This window comes from Misgurnus anguillicaudatus, chromosome 24, assembly GCF_027580225.2.
Source record: "Misgurnus anguillicaudatus chromosome 24, ASM2758022v2, whole genome shotgun sequence".
Classification (NCBI taxonomy): Eukaryota; Metazoa; Chordata; class Actinopteri; order Cypriniformes; family Cobitidae; genus Misgurnus; species Misgurnus anguillicaudatus.
In genome coordinates, this window is record NC_073360.2 from 12,287,041 (window position 1) to 12,309,368 (window position 22,328).

The 22,328-nt window shown below is 37.0% G+C and overlaps 1 long non-coding RNA gene across 1 annotated transcript; it reads right to left on the reverse strand.

The window, feature by feature from the left end:
- Positions 1–3,506: 3,506 nt before the first annotated feature.
- On the reverse strand, positions 3,507–21,256 carry LOC141361741 (uncharacterized). Its single transcript, XR_012367901.1, has 3 exons — positions 21,101–21,256; positions 18,750–19,057; positions 3,507–4,421 (listed from the first exon to the last, which is right to left on the reverse strand). It is a non-coding gene; the product is annotated as an uncharacterized lncRNA (long non-coding RNA).
- Positions 21,257–22,328: the final 1,072 nt, after the last annotated feature.

Sequence of the window (22,328 nt, forward strand, 5' to 3'; positions counted from 1 at the left end):
AAACCTGTGATGGTTTTCTGTGGAGGGGAAGAAACGTAAGCCATTCGTGCACTCGGGTGAAGGAAAAATGCCGGCTGTTGCTTGTTTTCCCGACATCATCAAGCTTCTGTCATGCTAACACGTTGACCCCAGGGTATCTTAGGAAAAACTTTCCATTATTTTACTCAAAGTCAATGAAAATCGAGCAGGACCAAAACATTTTACAGCTGATCGCTGTCAAAAAAGTACAGCGACGACGTCTCAAGCATGACAACAGCAATGACAGTGTTCTTAATATGACAAAGTAAGTGTTTTGATTAATGCCATTAATGATTATTTTTTTAATCAGTGTATACCACTAGTCAACTAAATGAATATAACATGGCAAAGATAAATGCACATTTATATATTGATTCAATAGATTTATTGCATTTTGAAAAAAACTTGTCATGGATTTATTGCATTTTGCAGAAAAAATTATCTGTTTTTATAATACATTTTTGAAAATCAAAAGGATTTGAAATTTTAATGTTATTATAACCTAGAGATGCTATGTGAAAATTTTTAACAGAAAATAGTGGTTTTCATCTTGTCACTTTCTTGATAACGGAAACACGTTTTTACCCATATTAGTCAAAATGGTACAGAGGCGTCATGCCCATTCAAACTAAGGGGGCATGTGCCAACCTCAAAATCAAATAAGCGTCCATTAATCTGTTATTTGACTTTTAATCTATTTAATATGCACAATATTATACATTCTGTGCTGTATTTGATAGATTTTCGGAGATTTTCTCCGTTTTGATAGTGTTTTGATCATGTTACATTACTTTTATTCTGGCGGCAGCTGGTGCTGCAGTCAGCACAGTCGCAGACGTCATCAGTGTCTGGGCGCGCTCACGAGCTCTCTCCTGTTGCTGCTGCTGCATTTGGCTATCTGAGGATTTAAAACGTGTTAGAAACGCTCACAACATTTCCAAACCCCATTACGGTAATGTGCAGTTAACCTCCTCTGTGTAGAAAATGTATGGTTTAAAATGTGACCGTCTCAACGTTATATTAGTAGAGATTCATCTTCTTGGCACAATGCCAAAGTTCGCCAGAGTTCACGCGGGCGCGGAATCTCACATGCTCACATTATAGGTAAAATTTAATGGAAAATCCGTTCCTCTAATAATTTTATCTAAACATATTTTTTTAAATCATTATTGAACATTAAAATCAATCACGTGGCTATAGCTTATGCCATTTTCGTTGTACTTTATGGATTTAAAATTACATACATTTTATATGATAATGCAGTTGTTGTGCAAAATGCATTAATGACACAATTAAACAAGCCATTAAGACTTAAATAAATAAAACATGTCGTTTCAGATGTAAATATGATGCAAATGTGTCATTATTCCGATTGAATAGTATTTGATATGAAAGTTAGTCATCACTCTTATTTTGGAGGTTTTTGCATGAAAGCAGGGGTTTTCAGATTATTAGAAATGTAAGTGCCATGAAAAAGACTGAAAGCTCTATAATATTTCGTTTGATGTCTGTGTATGCACAAATTTCTGTGAGCTGTTGACACTGTGCCCCCTTAAAAAAAATCGGTGCATGACGCCCCTGTAAAATGGATTTATTGCGTTTTGGAACCAAACTCTTCATATATTCTCTTTTGCACACTTGTATATGTATATATGTGACCCAGTCTGTGAAAACCCAGCTAAAGTCATGTTATTGTGATTTATTGTTTTCTACATAAAATCATACTCTTTTGTGAGAATATAATCTCGATATCTTTAATATGTACTAAGTAAGATCATGTCAAAGATTGAAATCAAACTTTGATGCTTAAAATCGCCTGGATTTCACAGACATGGTCATATAACAACTTTAGTGTTTATTTGTATTACTGTGTGTATAGGCTAGCTATTGTACTGAGTATTGGGAGCATATTTTACCATTCCTCTAGTGTGCATAAGGACAAACAGCATCTGAATGTACCCCAGCAAAAACCTTTATAGGGGCGTGATAAACAAAACATTCACACTAAAAGAATGTCCATGACAAGCCACCATCATCCCAATCTCAAATCTTACAATCAAAGCCCCATTATTATTCTTAAATACTGTTCATTCATTACATGTAAAGCATTATGTGTATTTGTGCTATTAAATTCTCACAGTGTGATGTATAAACGTGCAAGAGGTGAGTATGTAGAAAACCTGTGTGTATGTTCTTGTGTCTCTTCATATCACCCTTCATATCTCTATTAGCATTGGAGTACCGCACCCCTCATCTGCTGCTCATATCTATGCAAAGCCGGGGTCCTGCCAATCAGTTGCCCCGGTGACACAGGGCTCCACCTCTCCAATTAGACCTGACAGGGCAGGATTAGGTGCTGGGCGGGCACGCGGCGACCTGCCAGCGTGTCAATCACGCGCGAGGCATCCGCTCGGCTGTTTACTGTCAGATCCCATCTATGTCTGTCAGGTCGCGAGAGACGCCGGGGGAAGTGGAGGAGGAGAGAGATCTGATCAGAATTAACTATGCTGCTCCCTGCAGACTGTTCTTTTAATTCATGAAAGGGGGTGCGGAGGGCGTTTTGACATCTCTGTGTTAGGAGCAGCGTCGGCCTCCTCTGTCTGGTCCTGCAGTCTGTTTCTTTTCACTTCGATAAACACACAGATGGGCATAGTGAGAAAATTATAATTATATATATATTATGTTAGGGATCAAATCGAGATATTAACATAGAAAAAGATAATACATCCATTGAATTTTTTATAATTGGAAATATTGTATAATGCATTTTATATGATGTTAGGGAATAACTAGGTTGGGACTTACTAACTGAATACAAACAAGTCCAGCCTCTTATTCTTTTAATTATTATACTAGTCACATGATATAATTTATTTTGTAGCTCAGATTGCAGAGTATTTGCTCCCAAGGAACACACGTGGGTCAGTGACAAAAACGGTTTAGCAAGATGAGAAATTCAAAAATCTTTAAAAAAACTTGTTTGAAAAGCATGCATTAGGTTTATTTAAATGCACATAATGTATTTATGTTAATTTTATGCAAAAAAATACATTTGCACCATTTTTATGAAAGTTAAAACTGAATGGACCTGAAAGTGTCAAATGGTGTAACCGCCAACTGCGCCAAAGAATGAAAAATATTAAATATTTTATCCACCTTGATGGCATGTAAGCGTAATCATCCAAAAAAAAAAATATTTTAAAACATAATTTTATTAGTTACTACTAAATGTAAATTTTAATGCGTTTTTGTAATATTTGTCCTGACATATGCTGAAAACAGCTCTGTTTTCTAAATAGTCTTTGACAAATTACGTAAAAAAAAAAATATATATATATATATATATATATATAAAAATATATATAAATATATATATATATATATATATATTAAACTTAACTAGATGATTATATTTTATTCCACATTTTTTATGAATATATTTATATTTCAATTAAAAAAATACTAGCAATTGAGACTGACCGGTTACACCACATTAAGATTTTTGCAATTATCTCCCAAATATTCTTTCAAAATGAAATAAAAACCAGAATTTTTAGACTTGGTCCTCAACAAAGAGAATGTATGCAAGTAATCTGCAGATTTATTTAAAAATTTTAACCCTTTTACATTTAATTGAACCATATGGACACAAAATAATTAACGTCACATCATTGCCCCAATTTGCCAAATGCATTAAATGTAAATTATTCAAACTTGTCTACCTGGCACCCTAAAAAGTGTATTGGTTGGCCATCTGATACTATGGCTGCAAGATATGGAAAGCGTACAAATATAGCAAATGTTCATATCGCAAGTTATGCAATAACTGAATAACTCTACTACTTTAAAATTATACACATAGTCAAAGTAAGACTGGTGATACAGAGAGAATGATGCTTTCTTTTCCAAACCAGAATGTGAATCACGTAACATAGCCTATCAAATTATTTAGCAAGTTGTCTCATTTTGCATTTTTCCTTAATATCATGCTCCCATAATGATACTTTACAAAGTAATAGCAGTCCCCCCCTTTACAATCCTCACAATTTGAAGTTCAGCTTAATAAACAGTGCAAAACATGCCAAAGTTTAAAATTCAGCAGTTCTTGTCTTAGTAACCATCACTAATATTGTGTGTAGAAGTCTGCATATACTTTCAGTCAAACTTTAAAGGTCCCATCTCAGCATATATTTTAAAGATTCCTCTCAATGTGGGGGAGGGCCCAGCTGCCCCAGAGACGTGGTCCCGTGCCCCCCTAATCCCAGTGTAGACCCCCATCAGTGAGGATTAGAGACTGATCAGTGTGAGGGCAAACCAGGGGCAACCAACACCATCACTGTCACCACGGAGATCCACTTGGGACCATTGACATTATAACCTGATACGTACATGAAGGGAAAGACCTACACACACACACACACACACACACACACACACACACACACACACACACACACGAGATGAAAGAGAGACAGAATGAACTGATTATTGATAAAGTTCTGAAAACAATTATTTGTAAAAAAATATATTTCAGCTTTATGGACACAAATGTAAGTCTGGGCTTGTTTGGTTTTGGCACATTATGGCATGCAGTACTTTTTTAAAAATGTTGTAATCATTTTTTACTTTATATATTCAAAAATGTAGTTCGTTCTCTGAAAAATGGCACCTTGTCTTTTAAGACTGGATGCACACTGTATAAGTAGTATAGGCTACATTGTGCATCAAAACTGCTCTGTTGTCTCACAAACAATGTTTATTATGTAAATATAGATGTCTGGTTTCACAGATCTTGTATTAATAACATAATTCTTCATTATGTCATATTATATAAAACCATCATGTATAAAAAGGTTATAGGGCACCTATTATGGCCTTTTTACAATAAATAATAATAAAGTATCATGTTTCTGTGAAGTTTCAGCTCAAAGTACCCCACAGATCATTTATTATGACATGTCCAAAAAAATCCCCTATTTGGGTGGGAGCAAAAACCCACTGTTTTTGTGTGCGTACCTTTAAATGCAAATGAGCTACAGCTCCTCACTTCTGTAAAACAGACAGTGCGCGCTTTCAGTTAAAATAGACCTGAATAATACAGTCTGAGACTGTGGACAGAGTACAACTTGCTGAGGGTGGAAACTATGGTAATGCAGGACTTTAAGTGGGCGGGGCATTATCATTGTGACCTCACATTGATAAGAGAATCAAAATGGCATGTCTAATGAAAGGAGTGTGTGGATTTTTTTCACTGTAGGATGTTTAGTTCACACACTGCCAACACACATTATGTCCAAACACCTGTAAAAGTGGATTTGTGCCCTTTAAGCTTAAAGTATGTGTTTCTTACAAGTTGTGCAGCTCTAAGTAAGCCATGGACAGTTGTTCATTAAATGTTTTTGTACATATTTTAAATTATTTACCAGTATGCATTACGTAAGGAATGGTTGACTCCGGTCCTTTGAATTGTAAGAAAATAATGCACACCAAGGTGGTAATGCATTGTTTTCAAATGGTTCAAAGGACCGGAGTCAATTATTTGGCTTCTACTTTGTGTCTTCTTTTATCTGAATTAACAAAAATGTAAATAAAGCTACAAAAGCTGTCACTGGGATGGTACCTTTTAAAAGGGTCCTAATGATAATAGGATTTATTTATTAAAACCCAATAATTTATTAACAATAATAAATTGCCTTGTTGTCTTTAATTAATTAATTTACTGTGAATAAAAAGATGAGAACAAATAAACAAAGCTAAAAAAATCGCGCTCTCTCCCAGCTTCTCATATATGTTTTTTTCCAACAACACAGCAACAGTTGAATCCCTGGGCGATTTCCAAATGACATTTTTTGCGCATTTTATCAGCACATCAGGAGTTGAGGTAATTTATTTAACTTGTTTAAGGGTATTTAAGCCCATTAAAATACTACAAGATATAATGACGCCCTCATCCATGTCAACAAGTGCTGTCAATCCACCTCGAGGGCGAATCACTTGATATCTGTGTTTTAAAAAGCTCACCTTTGCTCAAAGTTCACTGTAAACAGAATAGATGTGGTCTATTTTCACTATAAAAAATGACCTTGCATAAATAAAGTGTCATAATCTAATAATGAGATGAAGAGCATTAAAGTTTGATTTCAGTCATTGATTTCAGTCAATAGTAAATATATCAAGATTACATTAAGAATGCTCTTTACAATACAGGATGATTTTATGTAAAAAAAGTGATGTTATCCAACCCCAAAATATTGGTTAAGCAAAATAAATGCGATTTGCAAATGGTGGTTTAAAATGACATTTAAACCACCATTTGCAAATCGCATTTATTTTTTACTTGTTCTATAGGCCTACACAACATCCTTTAATTCACAAGTTCATTCACAGATTTTAAATGAATTTCTTTATACCTGATATGCATGATTTTCAGTCATGGCATGTAGACTATAGCCAGACTGGGTTCATGAGTGAGTCAGAGAGCAGGTTTCATCCCTCAGGATTCACATGTTTTGTGTGCGCTCCTCTCTCCTGTTTGTTCACTGTTTGTTTGTCGGCCCCCTTCCCTACCCTAACTAGCAATGTGTTTTGCATGTAATTGTTGGTTCCCGCCGTTGCATATTTTCTCAGTCTTTCATTCAACGAAACAACGGTGGGTCGTGTCTCATTTTCTCGGCTGCTTGTGTGATATTGTTGGCTCAAAGCCCAACCACAGAGCCGATGATTTTCAGCCATCTTCCTAAACATGCTTTACATTGTCATTTTGAAAAGTGTCATTTCTGTTAAAATACATCCTTTTCTAGTTTAACATTCAGAAAAACAGGCGTAAGGTGACTTCCTGAGGATTGAAAACATTGTAAAACTTCTGCTACAACCAATGGCGTGAGATTGGGCTGAGATGCAAACTTTCAACTATGGGGTGCGTTTTCTAAAAGCATCATTAGCTAACTATGGTCGCAAGTAAAAATATTCCAGTTGACATTCGCAAACTGCATCGCGAACTTGTGTGGTTGTAACTACAGTTGTCGAGCTGTGGTTAGAAACAAAGTACATTTCTTTGGCCAAAAATATGTTGCTAATACAAGCTAAATATATTTTTGAATTTGAAAATATATGATGATATGAAGGTTAAAACTAAATATATTTTAAAATGTATTTCAAGGGCAAGCAAATATATTTCTCATAACCTATATGGCAAGAAATGTATTCTTGGCCAAAATATATTTTAAATACAGTATATGCTGAATACTAATTTTAGTATCTAATTCTATAAACTATATTTTTGAAGTTGAAAATATATTTAATTTGAACGTTTACAAACCTGTTTGTTACAGGTTTGTAACATAAACAAAGTTTTTTTCTTTCAACGCGGCATGAATGTATTTCATTGCTTTAAAATATATCTATTTTTAAAAAATATTTCAAAATATACAAAAAAATTGTCAAAAAATAGCATTATTTACAGAAATCGAATCAAATGACTTATAACACTGTCTTTATTGTATGAATTAAATATATTTATATTTTTTTAGAGCTACAGAATTGATTTTCTTTGTCTTGGGTTATGTGACACTTGATAGGTTAATTGAGGTTACTGTCTCTTTAAGAGAAGCACAGACTGTTTCTGCCTCTAATCTATACATTAACTTAAGACATAAACAAATGTTTTTATTAGAAAAAGAATACTGTAGATATCATTTTGTATGTGCCCTGTCAAGAATAGAAAGATTTTATGTTTGCTTGTTTTTTGAAATGCGTCTCTCTCGTGTGTGCACCATTAAGGGCACTTAAACGTGCACGCACACACAAACGGAGGATAAATTCCATACAGCGCAGCATAAACAGTCACTCCACATAAAAACTTTGTTGTTTTTCAGTGCTCTGTTTGACAAAATCAGTCTTCCGATGCAATGTACGTCATTTACAGAAATAATCTGACATTAAATTGATTTGAACAGAAAAATTAGTATTCCACCTTCCACGTGACATCATCGACTATATTGTTGAACCAACATGGTTCAAATGACCGATGTGCAACAAAGTTACTATGATTTTGTCTTGGCTAGGTAGTTACTTACTCTGGTTTAGCAGCAAGTTATGTCGTTGTTTGGGAAACAAGCCCAGAGCGCCACACAAAAATCACACCTTAGCAACTACGTAGTTACACCCTAGCAACCACCTACAACAATTTTTGGCATAAAAGAGTATAAAAAACTACTTATTTTGAAATTTGGGTTCACTCATGCTGTCTGGTATATGTGTTATAGACAGACATAGCTGAACGTATTCACCTCCTGCTGTTTACTCTTCCTGCGCCAAAGCTTTAACACCCGCTGCCGTATTTCTTCATTTTCCCGCATAGGCCGGCAGTGTTAGTCTGAGATAGGACAATCAAGTTAATTGCCTTGTATATTGCTAAGCAGTCAGCCATGTCAATGCACGTTCACAGCATATTACACATACAGTAACTGGCAATCACAGCTCCATTTCCACACAATACGTAAGACACCGCTAATAATGACTCCAGCTCGGCCCTGTGTCTCATGCTGTTTGAACCGATAGTAGCGTTCAATTCACAAAAAAGGTTTAAAACACTTCAGTGTGCGGTATTTTAGCACAAAAACCCGTGACTTGTTCACTAACCACCTGCGACCCAGTATAACCAAGCACTAAATGCACTGAAATAGCATTGCTAATAATATCTTGCTAAAGGAAAATTGCATTCTAAAGGTTGGTTAACATTTCGCGCCTGACGCGCACCTCACCTAGCTTTTAACAATGGGTCCATTCTACGTAGACCACAAGCACTGTGATTGGTCCACTAGAACTAATTTGCATAATTAATTGAGTCTTGTGCTAAAAACATAGCATCAGCGATTTGCGATTCATTCTTAGTGGATCCTGCGTGTTTGTGTAAGTGTTTGTGCATTGTTGTGTCTACCCTCGAGTTTAAGGATGCTATCTGCCATTATGATTCAGAGGGAGCACACATGCAGTCGCACGACAAATGCGTGTCTGTTTATGTACTGTGGGATGGGCTTGGGAGTGAGGGGTTTCTTATTCGCCCGAGCATTTTGATGCCTTTAGTTTAATGGCTTTGGCACAGGAGGGGGAAATCTGTAGGAAGTTGTCATCCATCATGGTTTCAGATGTACTCGTTCTGATGATGCTGAGGCCCTGTGATTGATGTGCATGTGCAGAGAGAGAGAGAGAGGAAGAAGGATAGAGAGAGAATAAGAAGAAGTGAGAAAGTGTTTAACTGCTTTTCTGGCCGATTAAGTTGTTTTCTCTGATGTCACGGCACTCGTGGCATTGATAAGTGGTGTTTGCTAGCAGGCAACCATCACCATTAATGTTGCTTGTATTTGGGTTAGTTATTTAAACAACCTCTAGCCCTGAATATTACACTTTATCATTCGCAAACCTCAAACCATGTGGCTTGATGTGGAAAGGTGTGCTTTCACTTTTCTAATCAAGCTTTTTTGCATCAGAGGACCAAAACCATTTGTAGCGACCAGAATATCACAAAGACTTTTAAAAGAGTGTATTGCCTTTAGATGGTCTCCATATTTAATTATGCCGTATTTAAGAATACAGCACAATTTTATAATCTATATAATAATTATTTTGCGGACCCCCTGGCTATAGATTGGGGACCACCACTTTGAGAACCCCTGCTTTAACGAACCATACATTAATAGAAAGTTTATTTATTCAGCTTTCAGATTGACCCTCGTGAATGGCTTTGTGGTCCAGGGTCACCTCATTTAGGACACCTTAGAAACAACATTTGGTTTTGTACTGCACGCTTTAAGTTTCTTTCACTCAGAAAGCTCAGAGGATTGATATATGTGCTCTTCACTTGCGTTTCTCATGTTTAAATGGAAGGGTTAAGTGTTGATGAAGTCCCAGTGAACATGGGTTTATGCCGTGGCGTGTACGTTTGCTCATGGGTCTGCTATTGTAATTGTGTGTGAGTGAGTAGATTAATTTGTCTATGTCACTTTGCTCCCCTTAAGCGTGAAGATACACCCAACCCCATTCTTCAATTAGCATGCTCTAGATATTCAAAAGAGATTGGAGGGCCTTGACAATCAATGTCCAATTAGAAAGGGCCTTTCTCTCTATGTGTGGATACGGGATGGAGACATTAATTCAAAGCAAATAACAGATTGTGCAGATGACTTTGGAAAAACGTGTGAGCACCTAAACAGAGATACGTTTGCATGTTGTGTTCTTCAATGAAAATGCGTTTGCATTATGTTTGTTGGCTCTACGTCAGCTACGCAGCTGTCCTAGAGGTACTTCTGAGATCGGTGGTCACCATTCTATAAACGTTCTTTACTCAAGTGTTCATCTTACTCTTTAAAGGGACATTAAATTAAATTTATAGGTACCCTGATGTTTACTCTTTCCCTGCCATTGATGAGTTAAATCGTCAATTAAGAGAAGGCGCTTCCCTGCCAATGACTAGTTTTTCTGTCAAACTGTATTTCCACTATTATCCACCAGGTGGTGCTCTTACCCAACTTATAAAGCCCAGAAGCAACCCCTTATACGGACTACCGGCACATCTGGGAACTTGACTGTAAATTTCGTCACCGCCCTTTTTGGGGAAAACAAACCAGACCTTCCGTTTACTTCCATTCAAAATAGCGGAACAAAGCAACGTTCGTACACAGCCGGCAGGCGTAAATAACTTATGAAATCACTCAGATTAAACATGTTTAAAAAATTAAAGCTTTTAACTGCTACAGTAATGATGATCTGATGCGTCGGAAGAAAAATGCACAACTACATAATTCTGAACGTTCTAAATGGGGGCGGGTCTTGAGGCGAGATGATTGACAGAAGATGATAACGTTCTTTGATTGACAGCTGCACAGGATGAGCTAACGCGTTAGCTTACTTTGCTCGTGTTCATAATAACAACAACATGATAATAACTTTCTATGTAGTATTTTTACCATAGTTACACAGAACAAGCAACAACTAAGCCAAATGATGTTTTAGATATTTTGATCATTTTACATTACCTGAGACCGCAGAAAACTGGGCTGAAAACAGTACTCAAAATCTTCCTGATGAAAGTGCTGGCTATATATTCAAATTTTCGATAATCTGTTAGTGGTGTTTCAACTGAGGGTCGCGTTGATGTAAACACTAAACATCAAACAACAAAAACTCCCGGTGGCCTGCATTTGTTGTCCTTACATCCACATACTGCACATGTTCTAGTCATCTTTTATCGAGGGTTTTGGTGATTTCCCCTTCAGAGACGGTAAAAGCGGAGTTACTTTTTGGTTGGGTTCGTCTGCCGGCTAAGTTGACTTGAGTTGATTTGAGAGCAGGTTGAGCGGTAAAAGAAGTTATTAGGCTTGTTCAACTTCATGCTGCGTGCAAGAATCGACAGCCGGATGACGTCAAAGTACCGCGAGAGCAATTTGCGAAATCATACGGAGGAGTTTGCTTTTAAACTTTGCCGTCATCTGGCTGTCGGTTATTGCGGCGCTGCATGAAGTCGAACAAACCTGAAGGCTGCATCAATCTGTGGTTAGTGGGTGGAGCTAATGACTCAGTTTCGCGCAGTGCATTCTGGTTAAATGAGTCCATCAAAGACATTACGAAAATTCCGCTTCAACACACTATCAATCTAATTTATTGAAATCGTGCAAATTTCTTTTTTTTCTCATTTAAAATGGATAACACGCTAAAATGTATAGGGTTCAATTCCGCTTTAAACTTTAAGCAAACTCTAAACTTATTTCAATATTTTGATTGGTTGATTGAAATGTTGTCCCATGGTCATCATAATGTTGCCTCGAGGACATCAACCTCAAAATTAGGAGAGCTGGCAAACAATTAGGAAATATAACTAGTTTTAACAAACATGCCTTACTAAAAACATTACTTGTGTGCAATTTGAGGCAACACAAAGGGCACTCATGTATTTTAAGATATGTCAGTGCAAGTTGTTTTCAGTTTGGACAGCTCTTACATTTATCTTAGTCTAGGACTAGTCTAATCCCTGTCCGGGAAATGACTCCCATATGACTGATCATGAGAAATTAATAAATATATAAATAAAAGATACATTTGATAAATATACATAAATATAAAGCTTAAAATTGTTTCTTATATTTTCTAGCAGGGTAACATGATTGAATGGTTGAACTTTGATTAATGCAGTCAAAACATTAAAAACATATTGTCCGATTCACGATTTTACATTTCCATTGGTGTGTATGTGTGTATTAGTACATGTTAACGATATGCAAAAGGTACAAACCCCAAAGTAAATGATGATGCGAGTTATCATCTCCAACGTAAATCTCTTTTCTTGGACTTCAACAAACACACTGATTGTAGGCAACAGTTTACTTAAAAATATAAGTTAAACCATTTTAACTTGCGTTTCTAAGTTTAACAACTTATCACAAGTCAAAACTTTAAAGAGTAGGTTAAAATGACTTGCATAATTAAGCTGTTTAAACTTCATGCTGGATTTTTTGACATGCACTGCAAAAAATGATTTTCAAGAAAAAATGTATTAGTATTTTTTTTTAATATCTAAAAATTTTTAACTGAAGATGCTTTTTCTTGATGAGCAAAACGACCCAAGGAAATAAGTCTAGTTTAAGACCAAAAATATGAAATTTAAGTGATTTTGTGCATAAAACAAGTAAAAAAATCTGCCAGTGGGGTGAGCAAATTTTTCTTGAAATTTTCTTGAATTTAGTGTTTAAGAAAAATTTTCAAGATTTTTTGCTTACCCCATTGGCAGATTATTTTGCCTGTTTTATGCACAAAATCACTTAAATTTCATATTTTTGGTCTAAAAACTAGACTAAATTTCTTAATGTTTTGCTCATTAAGAAAAAGTATATTCAGTTAATAATTTTTTAGATATTTTTACTAAAAACAAGACAAAATTTTCCTAGCCAAACCAAAAACCCACCCCAAACATTCAAGTTGTTATTTGATGTTTTAAAATGCAATACAAAGTGTAATGTGTTTATCGAATGTGTCATTTACTGTCATACAGATAAACATTACGTTGTCTTCCGCTGCATGCTTGTGTACATAGCGTGACCGACGGCAGACTGATTTTTCTATTCATCGCCATCATCCACAGAAAAGTCACCTCATTCGCCCAGGGCCTTTTGGCTGGGATGACACAGGCTGAAAGAGAGAGGAGGAGAGAGAGAAAGAGAAAAAAGCAGAATAAAGTAGGAGTAGATGATGGTGTGGTGAAAAAAGACAGAGAGCCCCTCTAACCGCTGCCAGGGGGCACACAGACAGCCCCTGCGTTATGGGAATGCTAATTCTTTTCATTCACTTCAGTTTTTTTTATAGCTGTCTGGGAAGTTGAAGAGATCAGTGGATGTGGCGAAGACGCTGATGATTTGGTCACTCGAAAGTATGTTTGTGTGTGTGTGTGTGTGTGTCGATGTGTGATCGCCCCCTCCCCCAGCATCCCCCCTTCATCCAATTATAACAGATGACATCACATGGTTGTGTGAGTCAGTTGCCATGGTTATAGCCTGGTTGCCCGGGGAAGGTCAGATGTGGATGACCTCTCTGACCTTTCCTGTCTGCGTTGCTGGCATTCACCTCTGATGTTCAACCCCTTCCCCTCCACCGAAGCTGCAAAAATATCTCGCAATTTATGCAAACGCATGTATATAAAAGAAATGAATGCTTTTAATCAGGTGCTTATACTGGATAAAAACTGATCTCTTGGGTCGGCAATTACCTGCTCTATGGTTATGCTGTACACTCTTAACAATAAAGGTGCTATGATGCCATAGAAGAACCATTTTTGGCTGAATGGTTCCATAAAGAACCTTAAATATCTGAAGAATGGTGATGAAAAAAAGAAATGCTTCTTTGGGAAACCAAAAATGCTTCTATAGCATCGCTGTGAAGAACGCTTTGTAGCCCCTTTATTTCTAAGAGCGCATGGACAGAAATACCTGAAGGGGCAAAGTGGTTGAAGTGTGATCTATTTAGATAAGGCCGTCTCTCTCTTTTCCTTCGTCTGACTGTCAGGACTGATAAGCTTGAATGACAGTAAGTAAATATTTTATGTTAACAGTGGCCTTGGCCGAAAATGTCAGAGAAAAGCATTTGATCGTAGCTCTGTTCCGTTTCCTACCTAGACAGCAAAAACAACAAAGAAAAACAAAAGCTGGTCCAAAATGTAGATGAAATAATAAGAAGGCAATCCCAGAGTGCACTGCGACATGCCATGACATGGACAGTGCCTTTAAAGAGAGTAAATTATGAGGTCAATCTTTCTTGTCTACTACAAATCTGCTTTAATGTTACTGAACGTGATTGTGCTGTAGCTACCCAGTCTCACAAGGTTTCGTGATATAGTCACGTTATTTTTCGTGATATTTTCACGAATTTCCGTGTTTTTCATGATCGTATAATGAATTCCTGTTTTCGTGTGATTGTCACGTATTGATTACTCAACTGCTTTTTCCTATTTTCAAATCATTGTCGCTTCGGTTTAGGGTTAGATTTGGTGCTTGCATTAAGGGGATCACACACCGGCCGCATAGCTCAGCGTCACGCCACGCCGAGTCGCGCCTAGGACAACTCAAAGGTATCGTAAACCGGAAGTGCACATTACATAGGGCGAGCGTCGTCAGATAGGGGCTACTTCAAAATGCAAAATATACGTTAGCAGAAAATGTTAATCGTTAATGATTTGAGACAAATATGATGTTATTTAATGTTAAACTATGTAAGTGGCGCTGTGTGGCGCGACAGGGATTTGAGCAACTTCCTGAGTCAAAGCTGGGCGGCGCGGACAGGCGCCACCTGGTGGCGTCGGTGTGCATACACTCATAGAAAAAATGTGTTAGATTGGTTGAGTAACCAATACGTGATAATCACACGAAAACAGCAATTCGTTATACGATCACAAAAAAAACACGGAAATAATATCACGAAAAAGGAATAAAAAAATTATGTGACTATATCAAGAAATTTCATTAGACTGGGATCAATTCATACTTTTCTAATTCTACTTTTTATGATCCACACAAAAGACATTTATTAGTAATTCCAGTCCTGTATACATCTCTCTCTCTCTTTTCCTCTCTCTGGCTTGTGTCTCCTTGCTCGCCCCTCTTCCCTCTTATCTTCCTTTCTTTCCTCGCGCTCCCCATTTCTCTTCTCTCTCTCTCTCTGTCTCTCTCTCTCTCTCTCTCTCTCTCTCATTCTCTTGCGCCGCTCGCTGTCCCTCTGTGGCTCACCGTGTCGTGTTCCTAATTTATTTATAATTAGTGCTCTTTGTCAGAATGCAGAGAGAATGTTAAAGTACAAGATGCTCCGGTCTGGGTACAAATGGGCGAGTGTCTTCCACTCTCACACGTATACGTGCTCTCTCGCTCTTTATACATATATTTGTTCTTCCCTATACTCTTTATCCATTAGCTGTACGCAGAAATCAGACGCTTTTCTCTTTCGCACATTCACCAATCAGCTAAAGGAAACATATCATATTAGATGTGCATAGATTACTGCAGCACTTCCGGTTCCATCATCCCGAAGTCATTGGGTTTTGGTTAAACTACTTAAATAAGATATTGGGTTAGCATCAGCTAATATTCTGCGACATAAAACACACCAATACTTCCCTGACTCGTGACTTTTTAAAGCTTTTAAGTGTATTTTAATGAGTGGTTGCTAACAAGTTGCTACATGGAACTACAGAGTTTGGGGGGGACCAGGCATGAAGATCTCAAAAACAATGCAACATGGGCACAATTCTTGACAAAGAATCATCAACATGTAACCTTATCAGGGAACGTGTTTTAAAATGTGTTTGATAAAGTTTGAAAGAGCTGCGAAGGTTTGTGGTGATGACGTTGATGTTGAAAGGCGTTGGTGTCGTTCGCTTGTAGCCTAAGGTTAGCGTTTAATTTATAGTAAATGCATTTAGGTTTCAATCATAAAAGTTGTGTTCATTTGTGAGATTAACTTGTTGGAAAAACGTGCACGCTTTATAAACGTTTGTTAAAGCAACACTAAAGAGTTTTTTTTTACCTTAAAATAACGTTTCCAAAGAAGTTTCAGTCGTTCATCCACTCGAAACAGGGTGAACGGCACTTTCACATTCGCTTTGCAGCCCTCTATCTGCCAAAACCGCACTAAAGAAGTTTCCAACCGTCGGGTAGTGGTCCTGTAGTTTGAGTGAAAACTACAAAAACTTGCTTTACGGCAGACATACAATCCAATCAGAGCCAGCTTTGCTGCAGTAGGCTAAATTATTGGTAATGGACAATTCCGCTTCCAACCTGCAGGGGGAGCAAAGAGCAAAAACTCTTTAGTGTTGCTTTAAACACAGATCTTTTTTTGCAATAATCCAAAAGTGTATCCCTTGCGAAAATTAACCATGGTTTTACTACAGTTAAAACCAAAAAACATGGTTACTGTAGTAAATCCATGGTTTTCAAAAACCATATTTAAACCATTGTTATTGTAGTAAAACCATGTTTTTGCTGATAGTAATCAATACACCATGGTTACTACACTTTTACCACAAAAAACATAGTTAATTTTCATAAGGGATGTGAAAAATGACAGGCTTTTTGTCGAGGGAACCAGTGTCATGCTAACTTCCGGGATGGCCTACAAAAGTATGTCATCCTTGCTCCACTCTATAGTGATAAATTGTAGTTTTCGGTGAAGTTGTGTTCATTTTTTGAGCTTGTGAAAGTTGCGCGATCTTATTTCATCAATTGAGCTGAAAATTACAGAGAAAGCTCCTACATATACATATACAAAATACTGTGCAGCATGTTTACTTACAACACGAGCAACGGACTCTGACATAATATTAGTCTACATCAATTTAAACCCCTCATTTCTCTTGCTCGCGTTTAACTAAACGCAGAGAGACTCGCCCACAGTCTCCATAGTCTCTTACAGTCTCAATGTATTGGGACAGAAGTGGTCGAAAGTGGACAAAAGAGACGGATTTAAATACCATGTGTAAACATAAATGTGTCTCTCTTGTCCACTTGTGATCCGATCGACCAAAACGCAAGTGTAAACAGCCCCTAAAAGATGATAAAACACGACACCGTTTTCAACAAAAATAACTTTTTATGCGTTTTGGTGGTCTGAGTGTACAAACTTTGAAATGGGTTTTTGGAAACAATGGTCTTTTTGTAAACAGTGAGGTGATTTGCATGCAAAGTTGACATTCGGCGAAACTTTTCAAAAACTTAAAAGAAAAACGGTAAAGAAGACCTTGCTTTTTTACATATAGCATGGGCTTTTGTTATGTTTGTGGAACAAATGCCCAATTTTTACAGTGTTAGGAGGTTTTTTTATTATCCTTTTTTCAATTTTCTTTGTTTATGCATCTAAATTTTTCAAATTGTTGTACAGTACATAAGTTCTGTTGTTTTCAAATGTGCTTTAAAGTTGCCATGAAATGGAAGTAGCGATTGCCTTAGGCCGGTGACACACTGGCTGCGTGGCGTGAGTGGGGCGTGTCAGTTGCGTGGCGGCTGCGTCACGTTTTTTGTGTCTTTACACACCAGAACCATGCCTGATGTGGGGCATCACCTGGAAACGCTTCCAACACGCTTGCCTATGAAAATATAGGCGTCGGTTCTATTTCTAGCATGCACGCGTATTCCGCGCAGCTCAAGCCGCGCCTGATACGTGCGTCTCACGCAGGCAGTCTGCAAGCTCTAACCTGTTAACATGGGATGCTTACGCCACGCATCCAGTGTGTCAGCGGCCTTATTTTCCCTGTGATGGTGTCCGAGTGAAATTGTCTTCTGAAATTAAATAAAGCAGGGCTGGATTTGAATTTGTCCATCGAGATCTGATTCGATCAATATTGCTAATTGCTAATTGCTAACCGCAGTGATCTTCTCCCGGACCCCGAACCCGACCCAACCTGCCATACCATATGACCGGATGTAAAGAGAGATCGTTTTGAGGAGGGGAGGAGATTTGCATTTTTGATTAAAGATTATGAGGGCACACAGATAATGAAGCTCACAGATAAAAAAATACCACAATTTTCCAAACAAAAGACTTTTTGTCTTTTGTTATTTTCATGGCGACTTTAAAAAGACACTTGGTCACTATCTTCTTTGTTCTTTAAGCATTCTGTAAAACTTCTCCATGTTTCTCCAAGTCCTATATGACCCTGGACCTCAAGGTATAACACATTAATACATTGCCAAAAATACATTGTAATTCTTTTATTTATAAAAAAATTATTTTATGCCAAAAATCATTAGGATATTACGTAGATTTTGTAAATTTCCTACCATAAATATATGCAAATGTTTGTGAGTGGATGCAGTTGCTAAGGACTTCATTTGAACAACTTTAAAGGCAATTTTCTTAATATTTAGATGTTTTGTACCCTCAGATTCCAGATGTAAAACTCGGACAAATATTGTCCTAACAAACTATACATCAATGGAAAGCTTATTTATAAATCTCAATGTCCAAAAATTGACCCTAATGTCTGGTTTTGTGGTACAGGGTCACATATATGGTTTTGCAATGATGTGATGGTAAGTAAATTATATTTTTTTGATTAGCCATGACTTCATGAAGTTGATCAAATAAATTTCCATGTATTTCCTAAAGTAGAACAGAGACTCACAGTACAAATGAAACCCCCTGTGGGAAGATGTTTTTCAGGAAAATTCCCTCAAACGTTAGGATGACCAGGACTACCTGACCTCATCTTGCGATCTCGCTCTGTCTCTTTGTCCTTGGAAAGAGGGACCGACATCTTTTTGTGATCTTTCCATTTCCACCCGTGTGCCAGATATCATCCCTCTCTTCCTCCACCTCTTCTTCTCAATTCCCTCATCCCTCTCTCCGCTGCCCAAGGCAATGCCGTCCTGCAGGCTTTGATCACAGGGCCAGGGTGGAAATAGGAAGTGGGTCAGAAAGTTGTGCTGGAGACTGCAGGGAAACAAGGATGGAATATCGAGTAGGTGAGCAGAGAGAAAGAGAGAGACTCGAGAGAGAGAGATCTCCGATCCTGGCAGAGTAGATAAAAAGAAAACAAGAATTTGATCAACAGAAGAGGTCAGTCGAGACTGAATCAGACGATGTCAATTTTAAAGTCCAGATGAAATCAAAATCTACATTATTTAATTTCTTTATGTACTATGAATGCTACAGAAGCTCAATTTCCAATTCTAAAAATTTGATTGCTTCCTGACTGAGGAAAGAGCTTTGGGAAATACACTCATCTAAACATGAAAAGGCTGTCATTAATTACATTTATGCCATTCCATACATTTAGGGTGACTATCACTAAAGTGATCACAATGATTTTGTTCTTCTGTAACTTTATTGTTGTCTCCGCAAATCTCTTTAACATTTTAAAACGTCATCTTTATAGTGTGAACAGAGTTTGCTAAAACAAAAAATTATTACTCATATTCATTTAGCTCAAATCATAACGCATTGTGATAGCAGCGCAAAGATTGGGAGTTCGATTCCCATGGAACACACATGGGTGATTCTCACAAAATCCAGACTTAGGAGGTGTCCAGCATCGGATTAAAAAAAAAAAAAAAATCCCTTGAAGCCAATTTTTTTCCACATATAAGATTAAGGTCTGAACTTACTATAACCATTATTTTTAGAGGATATAAAAAATATTTCCTATAGAATAATTAATCATTACATTATCATCCAAAATTATCATTACCGCAACATGATATTACATTAAATATATGCATTTACAAACTCATGTTTCGGTAATGACAACTAAAAAGTTGTCTAGGTACTATGACAAACACAATTTTGAAAATGTTAGTTCATTGCGGGCTTAAAAAATTATTGAAATTTGTTGCGGAGGATGAGAAAATTTGGAGACATTTATATTTCTTATTATTGTCTCTACATTTACCAATGATCACCAAATACCACATGTTTCTTTACTGTAATTTTTTATAGTATAACATGCACTGAAGCTTTTTATTTTTTTAGATTTTTTAATTATAAATTTTCCATGTCAAAAAAATCAAATCCAGTCATGGACACGTTGCGGTAATGAAAATTTTCCCCTTAAATGTGGAAAAAATAACAAAATTTGTTTGTATGATGTCATTTAAAATCATGTGCAAAATAGTACGTGAAGAGATGTTTGTAACTGTATGCTTCTTATTTTGATACTCTTACTTTGCATTTATTTTTTTTTATCAAAAAGTTTCATGACACCTCATAAGTCTAATTTCGCAAGAATCGCCCACAAATTGATAAAAATGTTTGTGATAAAAATGCACTTTGAATGCACTGAACGTAGCCATATAAATGACCTAAAATAAAAATAGTTTAATATCAATTTGTTGTGCATTGCATTTTTTAATTAAATATTATAATTATAAATGTTTTTACGCAAAGCATAAAGAAGGAATGCGTTCTGTGAATGTAAAGGTCAGACTCTTTTAAGGTGGTTCTCGGTCCAATGTATCAGTTGATCCTGTTCAGAAATTTGGCTGAATGATTCAATATCAAATTGAATTGAAAGCTATCATATGACTACACAAGTAGTGCATTTGTCACATTTAAATTTTCTGCAATATATACTGAGATATGAGACTCACTGGATGACTTTACTAGACGACTTAAAAGCGTATTGTTTGGGGCAGATTGCTGTCTGAATGCTTTTTGTTCTGCCTATCACTGTGTGAATGCTGTGACCATTTGCACAGATCTCAGATCAGAATGAATGATTACCTAGAATCCTTACTGTTGGTGCGAGTGCAACCTGGAAAATTATACTGGAATATTTGGTTCTTGGGGAAAAAATTCCAATAAATTAATACTAAGAGTATTAAACTCTCCTACTCTAATCAGTTCCCACCTGCTAAAACCAAGTCCGAACTTTTCTAGCTATACATCACATTTAGTAAATAAACTGTAAAAGTCATTTATGTTGACTAAAGCAGTAACATTTAATATGCATTCACGTCTCTCTAATCTCGTTCGTTCAGTTGCTCATATAATTAGTATGCAAAACAGCTCATTAATATTCAGATATCATTAAGCCACCCTGATGTCATCAGCTCACCTGGGACGAGGTTTGGGAGGAGGGGATGGAGGCGGAGGTCTGGCTGGTCAGGGAGAAATGCGGCGGGGTGTCTCACAAGGGAAACGGGGATTTGGGGCCAAGTGTACACTGAAGAGGTTTGGAGGATGAAGGGGTCGTATGAGTAATTGGACCAAGGGGAGGCTACACAAAGACAAACGTTAAGACCCATACATTTGAATGCACATACAAACACACAGTAATACATTTCCATATTTTGCCCACAAATGAGTATTTCGACCCATACACACACAGAGATATTTTGCTGACACAGATCCTCTCCCATTCAACCACACACACACACATACATACAGTCATGTTCTTTTATTGGACAAGGTAAATTAGAGAAGTAATTACTTTTTGTGCTGTCGGAGCTGCTAAAGGTTTTGAGATGTGGTGTAGGACAGCTGTGGCTTAGAGCTGAATAGAGAAAGAGAGAGAAAGGCAGAGCGATAGATAGACAAGTAAGGAGTAAAAAAAGAATGGAGTCTATATTAATTGAAGAAGTTCAGTTCACTGTCACTTTTCTGCCCGACTGCTGTATCAACTGGATCAGGCAGCAGATCACGTGATCACGGGTTTCTCTTCTCCTATTGGCCGATGGCAGATGACATCGTTGTGCATTTACATGAAGTTAAACTGTCCTGTCGCTCATGTCACCTTAAATGTCAGCTCTCGTTGAAAATGAATGACTTCTGGTCGCTTCGGCGCAGTAAAACGCTGTCAGTGTAAACAGCATTTAACAGGGAACAAACTCGCACTCTTTGCCTTTTGGGATTTGCAGTGTACCAATTATTTGGTTTTGTTCATTTATAAGGTATATGATTCTGTTGATTTTTGTTACATATTAAATACTGTATTTGAAGAGTTCAGATGCAAAACCCTTGAATACGTCTGACATGTTTTCTTGTAAATGAGCATATTTATCAAACAAAGTGGTATTTCTGAATGTCCTGAGGCTGGAATTAGGCGGATTTGAAGCGAAAGTATTTGTTGAACGTATAATACGTGCCGAGAGCATTTGGTTAATATCATTATCCCATTTTTGACAGAAGTGGCGTTTAGCGGCCTCTGCATCTGAGCTTCTCGTTTGTATACTGTTATCTGCAGTGTTGGGGAAAGTTACTTTTAAATATTAAGTTACTCCACAAAAAAGTAACTAATTGCGTTACTTAGTTACTTTTCATGGAAAGTAATGCTTATGTTACTT